Source organism: Chinchilla lanigera, unplaced genomic scaffold (genome assembly GCF_000276665.1).
Source record: "Chinchilla lanigera isolate Chin_1 unplaced genomic scaffold, ChiLan1.0 scaffold00022, whole genome shotgun sequence".
Classification (NCBI taxonomy): Eukaryota; Metazoa; Chordata; class Mammalia; order Rodentia; family Chinchillidae; genus Chinchilla; species Chinchilla lanigera.
The window spans coordinates 2,566,680-2,574,186 of NW_004955423.1; the positions used below are offsets into that span (position 1 = coordinate 2,566,680).

Here is a 7,507-nt window from a genome sequence, read left to right on the forward strand (position 1 = left end):
GGTAAAATGAAGACTGAGACTTGGCAGTGGTCTGGCCATAGGCTGACCTTAATACATGTGGTCCAGTAAGAGCTGGGTGAGGAGGAAATGGTGAGTGAGGAGCCATGGGCAACCAGTGTTGCCATCTCTTTTAAAGAGTATTACTACAAGGAAGTCGAGAAATGGGGGTTTGATGGCATGTCGGTCAAGTAACAAGTTTTTAAAAATGTGAAATAGTATATTTGTAGTTTATGGAAATAATCTAGGGAAGAGAGGAATCAGAGTATGCAGATGGAAAGGAGAATTACTACAGGATGAAAGTCCTCAGGTAGTTGAAGGAATGGAATCTAGTGCATGGACAGAGGGAGCAGAGCCATTTCATCAAGGGTGACGGGGAAAGTGACAGAGTAGAGTAGAGTCAGATAAATTGGTAGATGTTGTAGTGGGAAGAGGAGGAGATTATCTTCTGAGGGCTTCAGTATACTCAGGAAAATAAGCAAAGTCATCAGGCATGTGTTCATAAACTTAAAGTGAGATCAACCACGGTCATGGATGGTGAAGACATAGTAGGGTTAATGGTTTGGAGATCCTGGTGGGGTCAAAGAATTATGCAAACCAAGATACATACCAGAGGCAAGGACTTGGAAAAGACAGAGGTTGGTGATAAGGGAGGAATGCTTGAAGTTGTGATGGGGAAGTGAGATAGCCATAACTTTGACCTTACCAGATTCTGTAGCCCTTCAATAATTTCCAAGCTTGGATTTCTTATGGAGACTGTGAAACAGGATTGTGAGGTCTTTTAGTCTCTGAAGAGAAGTTCTTAGTGAAATCAAGGCTCAGCTGGCGGTCAAATTGATCAGTTCTTGAATATGCTGTGTAATATCCAGTGATCCTAAGTGCTTATTGTTTTAATTGCATCTCTATAAAAGGGAAGAGAATAAAAAGGAATGATTATCTCATGGTTTTGGTAATAATGACACATGTTCATTATGAAAAAGCACTGAGCCAGTGATGACCCGGAGGATGAAATGGGTGCTGTCTTAGTCACTGTCTTTTGGAGACAAAATACCCAGCACCACCACTTAAAGGAGGAGAGGTTTATCTTAGCTCATAGTTACAGTCCTGGCTGGCTGGCTCCAGGGCGGATGGCACAGTGGGAGGTCCTGGGTAAGGACAGCTGCTCATCCATGGCAGCCAGGAAGCAGAGACCGAGGGCCTGGTGCAGGAAAGCTACTTACGCCATGCAGTGGTCTCCAGGCAGCAGAGAGAGAAGGGAGGAGCCAGGAGGGAGACACAGCCTTCCAGGCCCTGCTCAGGGTGACTGGACTCTAAACAGGCGCCCCTCCTAACTGCTCACTCAGCTACTGAACTGGTTAGTGGATGAACCCGCTGATGAATATAGCACCCCTTTGATCCTCTCGCTTTTCAAGAGCCCTGCCTCTGAGCACAGAAGAATTTTGGGAGATACTCTCCATCTAAACTGTAACTGGCCCCTCACTCATTTCTATACTATGCAAGCCTTCCTGAATTAAACACAGTCCCTGAACAGAGAAGGTGCTGGAGACCATCAGTGATGAAAGGGCCTACATTATGAGCAAAGATTTGCAACATTTACAGATATTAATGTATGTAAATGGACTGTACATCCTGGCCTCTTATTGGTCCCCTTGAGCACAAAATAACATTCACAATTCACAGTACTTTCTTTTACTCTGAGTCCAAACCCAATAAACAAAAAACAGAAAAAAGAGAAGGGCTAGTTCTCTGTTGTGGAGAAGGGCGCTGGGCAGAGTCCTTCCCTTGAATCCCAGCTCCTGCTGCAGAGAGCAAGGCTCTGCCAGGTCCTCTGGGGAGCTCAGACCACATGCATCTCAGGCGTGTTGCCATCACTCTGAAACGCTGTTTTCCTGCTTCATCGGAATCCCTGCTGAGGGGGAAATTGAAGGTGTATTGTGTAAACCTCCACTGGGGTTCCTTTCAGTCACAGGAAATGGCAAGTTCGCAGGAACTTCTGGTTACAGAGGGATTTGCTTTGGATGTAGATTTCCAAATTCTCTGAGGAATCCTCTAGGTCTGAATCAGGTGCTTTTTGGGACTCTGTCCTGCACATGGGTTCATTTGACAGTGTTTTTTGCCCTCATTAATTTGCAGTTTGCCAACTGAAAATTTTTTTAGTGAAAGCCAAATTCTAATTTCAGATATAGATATAGAAAATGTGGTTTTAAATTATAGCCTTAGATTATGATTATATACAGCACCTCTGAAAGTATGAATTGGAATTTTTAGGAGAGAACTTTAGAAATAAAAGTAGTAAATCCCTCTGTAATAATGGATCAACTGAGCAGAAAATGAGAGCACATGTTGTAGTTTATAGACCAGTATCCTGTCGCAACAATTTTGGAACAGCATTTGGTTCACATTCTGTCACACGTTCTTAAAAGCAGTTGTGCAATCGCCTCCAAGAGGCCGGCTGTGTCAGACAAACTTAACATTAGTTTTCTTTACTGGGTGAAAGGAATCTGCTTTTATGTGTCGGTGGAATACTATTTATCCTAAGCAAACTTTTGTTTTTATCTTTTGAAATTTTAAGGAATTGAGCTGCAGGAGTGGAAGGGAGCTCACTCTACCTGCAGCACAAAGCAGAGACGCAGACACAGACCTGGGAGCCGGGCTGCCGCCTGCTCCGCTGCCTGGCTTTGCCACTTTTTGGTTGTGTGGTCTTAGACAAGTTATCTAACATTTTTTGTGCATCATTTTCTAATATGTAAAGTAAGGCTAACAGAGGTGCTTCAAGATTTAATTAGTTCAGATTTATAAAGTGTGAAGCATGTGTTAAAGACTGTATTAGGACTTTTAAAAAGGAGAAACAATCAAGTGATTTTTCTAATGATATGGGCTTTCGGAAAACTGAGGTATTTTCTTCTATAAGGAGCCAGGGTAGAGCCCGTGTATGGCACTAGTGACAGACAAGTTATTATGAATCTGTGCAGTTGTCTGCCAGCCAACGGAATCTGGACACCAGCCGCTGAATATGAGTCATTGTAAAAGAGCGAGTCCACACCTAGAAGAGAGGTGGTTCCTTGTGAGAGACACAGCCTCTGTAAATCACAGAGACTCTCTGCTGTCAAATATTTTTTATGTAAGTAAGATAAAGTGTGTCTCTTCATTTCAGCCCTCTGCTTACAATTTAAAAAAATAAAAGAACTTGTCAGAAAAAATGATCAAGATGCAACTTGCACCCAAATGAAGTTGATACCTTTTGGTAACAAATAGTCCCAGGTTGTAAGAAAACTAATAAAAGGAGAGAATCCATCCCTATAGAAATCCACTAAAATTGCCATTAATAAAAGGTAGGGGATATCTGGGCATAGGAGCACACCCCCATAATTCCAGATACTCGGGAGGCTGAGGCAGGAGGATTGCCAATTTGAAACCAACGTGAGCAATATTTATCCCTCACTTGAATCTCTCTTCTAAACTCTTCCTATAGCAAGATCCCATGTAAAACAACATCAAAACAACAACAGCAACAAGAAAAACAAAAGAATAACAACAACAAGAAACCTCAAAGGCATTGTTAGTTTTGTAAATATTAATGTACTTGGTGTTTTTCTACATCATCTACTGAAACTAATTAAATGCCATTGAATTTTTCTTAACAAGCCCCCAAATTCTGCCAATATGTAAAGTTTTAGTGTAGCAGACCCCAGTGGTTGAGGAGTTGGGTTCCAAGATAGGTGAATGGGGGTCTTCCCACTTGTGAACTATATTACTTTGGCAATTGATAAAGCCTCAGTTAGTACCCAGGGTTTAAAAGCCAGCAATCTATCTATCTATCTATCTATCTATCTATCTATCTATCTATCTATCCATCATCTATCTCTTGCCTAGTACAATTGTTCAATAGATGATGATGGTTACTACTGTGAGTCTGGTTCCCTGGAGAACAGTTTATGCTTTAAAGATAAGACATTCTTAACTTAGTTTCCTTCTCTTTTATGCTGCCATTTTATTCAGAAAAACCTCAACATGATTGATGCATTTAAATATGGGATTAAATATTCACACCCACTTCAAGTGTCCATGTCTGCACTTGAAACTCACTTGATAACTTGAGGCATGAATAGTATGTAATTTGAGTCTAGCAAAATCTTTAAAGCCTTGAATTTAGAGAGACTATACAAAAGCCTAGGCTAACTGTACTACTTAGACTTTGTTCCTTTGGGGTATTATGCCTAATTAAAAGCATGATATGCCTACAAAGCTTGTTTAGCTCAAATCTCTCACATAATATACAACAAATTCTGGTAGGGTATGAATGGTTTTTGTAACATTATCAGTTGAGGAAGGACAACCTGATCTTTATGAATTGAATCTCCAAACTATTGTATAGGTATAAGGTATGACACAAAATGGGTGAAATGGAAAAATTCCTATAAACATCTGTAAATGAGGAGAGGAAGAAGGGTTAAAGGGAGGGGAGGGGAATGGGAAAAAAAAGAATTAATATGTATTATGTACAGGTACAAACTCCTTATGATGAATGTGGGCACTATGTGTGGCAAATATATACTTTAAAATTTTTAAAAAATTTTTTTATTTTAAAGAACCTAACAAAACAACATAAAAAAACAATGAAGATAAAATCAAAACAACCAAAAACAACAAAAACGATACATGACCTCAAAACAAAATGATAGGAATTAACCATGGTTGCTACATTACATACTGTTATCTTCAGCGAAGTTGCTCAGTCTACCAGATGTAAGAATGTAAGACTGAGCAAACAATCAAAGACAGTAACAAGTACTAATAATAATTTAAAAAACCATTGGAAATGATGCAGAGCTTCACCATACAAGATGGTAGGAGTTCAACAATCGTTGTTATACTGCACATTGTTGTTTTCAGATCAGTCATTGTGAGCAAACATATACTAATAAAAAATTAGAAAAAGTAAAAGTAACAGATTGGAGAAAAAAAGAGGTGGAAAAATTGCTTGGAAGACACAAAATTGCTTGGAAGACATCAATAAGAAAGATATACTTCTGAATATCCAATGAAAGTAACTAAATCCATAATTAGAATTCTTTCTAAAAAAAAATCCAGGCCTAGACAGAATTGCTCATAAATTCTGTCAAATATTTAAGGAAGAAATAGTATTAATTCTTCACCCATGTGGAACTTTCAGAAAGTAGAACGGCACAGTATACTTTCTAACTAATTATTTGAGGTCAGTATTATTTTAATTTCAAAACAAAGCGAAGGCATTATGAGAAAGGTTACAAACCATTATCTCTCATGAAACAGGCAAAACTCTTAAGCAACTACTAGCAAAAATACAGTAATATTAGGAAAGCACATACAAGGTGGTGATAGAAAAGTAGGGTGTGTTTTTAAATTAGAAAAAATTGTTATGGTAAAAGACACATTACTATTGGTCCCCCACTTCAGCTCACTAATTCCGTCAATGTTGCCACTTTCTGAAGCAGTTCTGGAGTCTTCTTTCTTGTCTTCGGTTGTGCTGTCATGGCTGCTTTGACGTCCTGAGTCAATTCAAAACATTTACCTTTCATGACTATCTTGACTTTGGGGGAGAGCCAGAAGTTGCTCAGTGCCAGGTCCCATGAATAAAGTGGATGAGGACACACAATAGTGTTTTTAGGAGCTTGCCTTTCTCTAGGATGACAATCAGCAGCAGTGTTCACTGTATTTTTGATCATATCTGGTAAAGACAGGAAAGAGGACTTCTGGAACTGCTTCAGAAAGTGACAAGAACCATGGGAAAAGTATGCTTAACGTGAGTTTTGGCCTGGTATGGTGGTGTGCTTCTGTAATCCCAACACTTGGGAGGCTGAGGCAGGAGGATCACTGCGAGTTTGAGGCCAACCTGGGCTACATAGTGAGCTCAAGGCCAGCCTGAACTCCATAGCAAGATCCTATCTCATACACACACACAAACTCCCCAAAACATAAAGTGAGTTTTGAGGGGTATTAATGGCAACGCAGCCATGTGTCTTTTACAGTAATAAATTTTTAAAAAATTAAGTATTCACTTTATATGTTGATCACGCCCATATAAAAGAAAGAGGTGAGAAGTATTTCCTCTTCTCTCAAAATAGGAAACTCTGAAAACTTTCCAAATAATAACGTAAATCATAATGTAAGAAGCTTCTCCATCTGACTTTGCAAGAACCACAGGGCACTTTTGGGAGAAGCCTCCTGAGTCAAACTACTCATTTTACAGAGTGAAAAGATATCTGAAGAGTTCAAACCATTTGTGCAAGGTCCCGTAGTTACTCCAGTGGCAGAGTCAGGCTTGGAGGTCTGGTCTCGGAATTGACGGTCATTTCACCAGTGATTAAGGAGAAGACAAGGTATTTTAACGGACAGACAAGGTATAACCAGGAGTGCATTCAGCTCCTCCTGCAGGGTGCAGTTCACAGGCACATGCACTCGGGATCTTACTCCGTGCACTTGTCGTTTATATTTCGCTGACCTGGGGTCATGCCAGTAACACCGCCCTAGCTTCATTATTTATATTCATTTATTGAGCTAGCGGGGCAAACTGCTCCGTCATACCTTCCCAGTTGTTACAGACAGGAAGATGCAGCTCCGCTGGTGCCCACCGTCAGAGCAAATCTTCAGTTACAAAGCAGGCTTGGAGGTTGGGGGAAAAAGCAAACAGGGGCAGAATGAGTGTGTGCGTGGGGGGCTGTGCTGGGGAGTGGGCAAGAGGGTACCATCAGCTTATGTGAGGTTTTGGAATTTTTATATCCAGCCCGAGGAACCAAATTGTAACCCTTCTCCTCCAGAGAGTCCTGGGAAGTCCGAAGTACCCAGCTGGAGCGCGCACTCTCTGGGGCTCCCGCCGCGTGTCCCCCTGCCTTCTCCCAGGACAGAGGCCTCCACTTGCCACCCCAGCCTGGGCGCCCCGAGCTGCTGCTTTCCAGTCCTGTCTTTTCCGCCCGAGGGTAACGCTGGCGAGAGCCGCTCTCGGGGCTCATCCATCAGCCGGGGAGGCGAAGGGGAGGCGGGAAGAGGCGGGAGGCGGGAGGAGGAGTTTCTGCGCCCGGAGCCCCCGGTGGGGCGCGGCGTAGAGCGCCCTTCCCCCCGCGCGCTGATTGCTGCGGCGCCCTGCCCGGCCCCGCCCGCGCGTGTGAGAGGGAGCGAGAGCGCGCCGGGTCGGCCCGATGGGGGGAATCGAGGGCTTCGGGGACGCGGAGAGACACTTTCCTCTTCCCAAGGAGTGAGGGAGGGAGGTCCGCCGCTCTCGCGCCGGGCCACTTTCCGGGCGCGATTCCCGGAGCTCCCTGCAGGAGGTGAAAGTCCCGGGCCAGCCCGGATGGCGTAGTTGCGCCGAGGCGCAGCCGCTGCCGGAGGCGAGCGCTGGGCGGGGAAACTTTCCTCCGCTCTCCTCCAACTTGCGGCGGTGGATCTGCCGTGACACACCGCGCGGGAGGTACGTGCGTGCCGGCCGGGCCCCCGGCGCTGCGGCTCGCACGGCCGGGCCGCGGGCTCTGCAGGC

The 7,507-nt window shown here is 43.4% G+C and overlaps 1 protein-coding gene across 2 annotated transcripts in view; it reads left to right on the forward strand.

The window, feature by feature from the left end:
- The first annotated feature begins 7,171 nt into the window (after nucleotides 1-7,171).
- Nucleotides 7,172-7,507, forward strand: part of Tgfbr3 (transforming growth factor, beta receptor III) — a 191,503-nt gene continuing 191,167 nt past the window's right edge. For both annotated transcript variants that reach the window (XM_005385063.2, XM_005385062.2), the window contains exon 1: nucleotides 7,172-7,441. The gene's annotated coding sequence lies outside the window, so the exon portion shown is untranslated. The remainder of the gene's footprint in view (nucleotides 7,442-7,507) is intronic.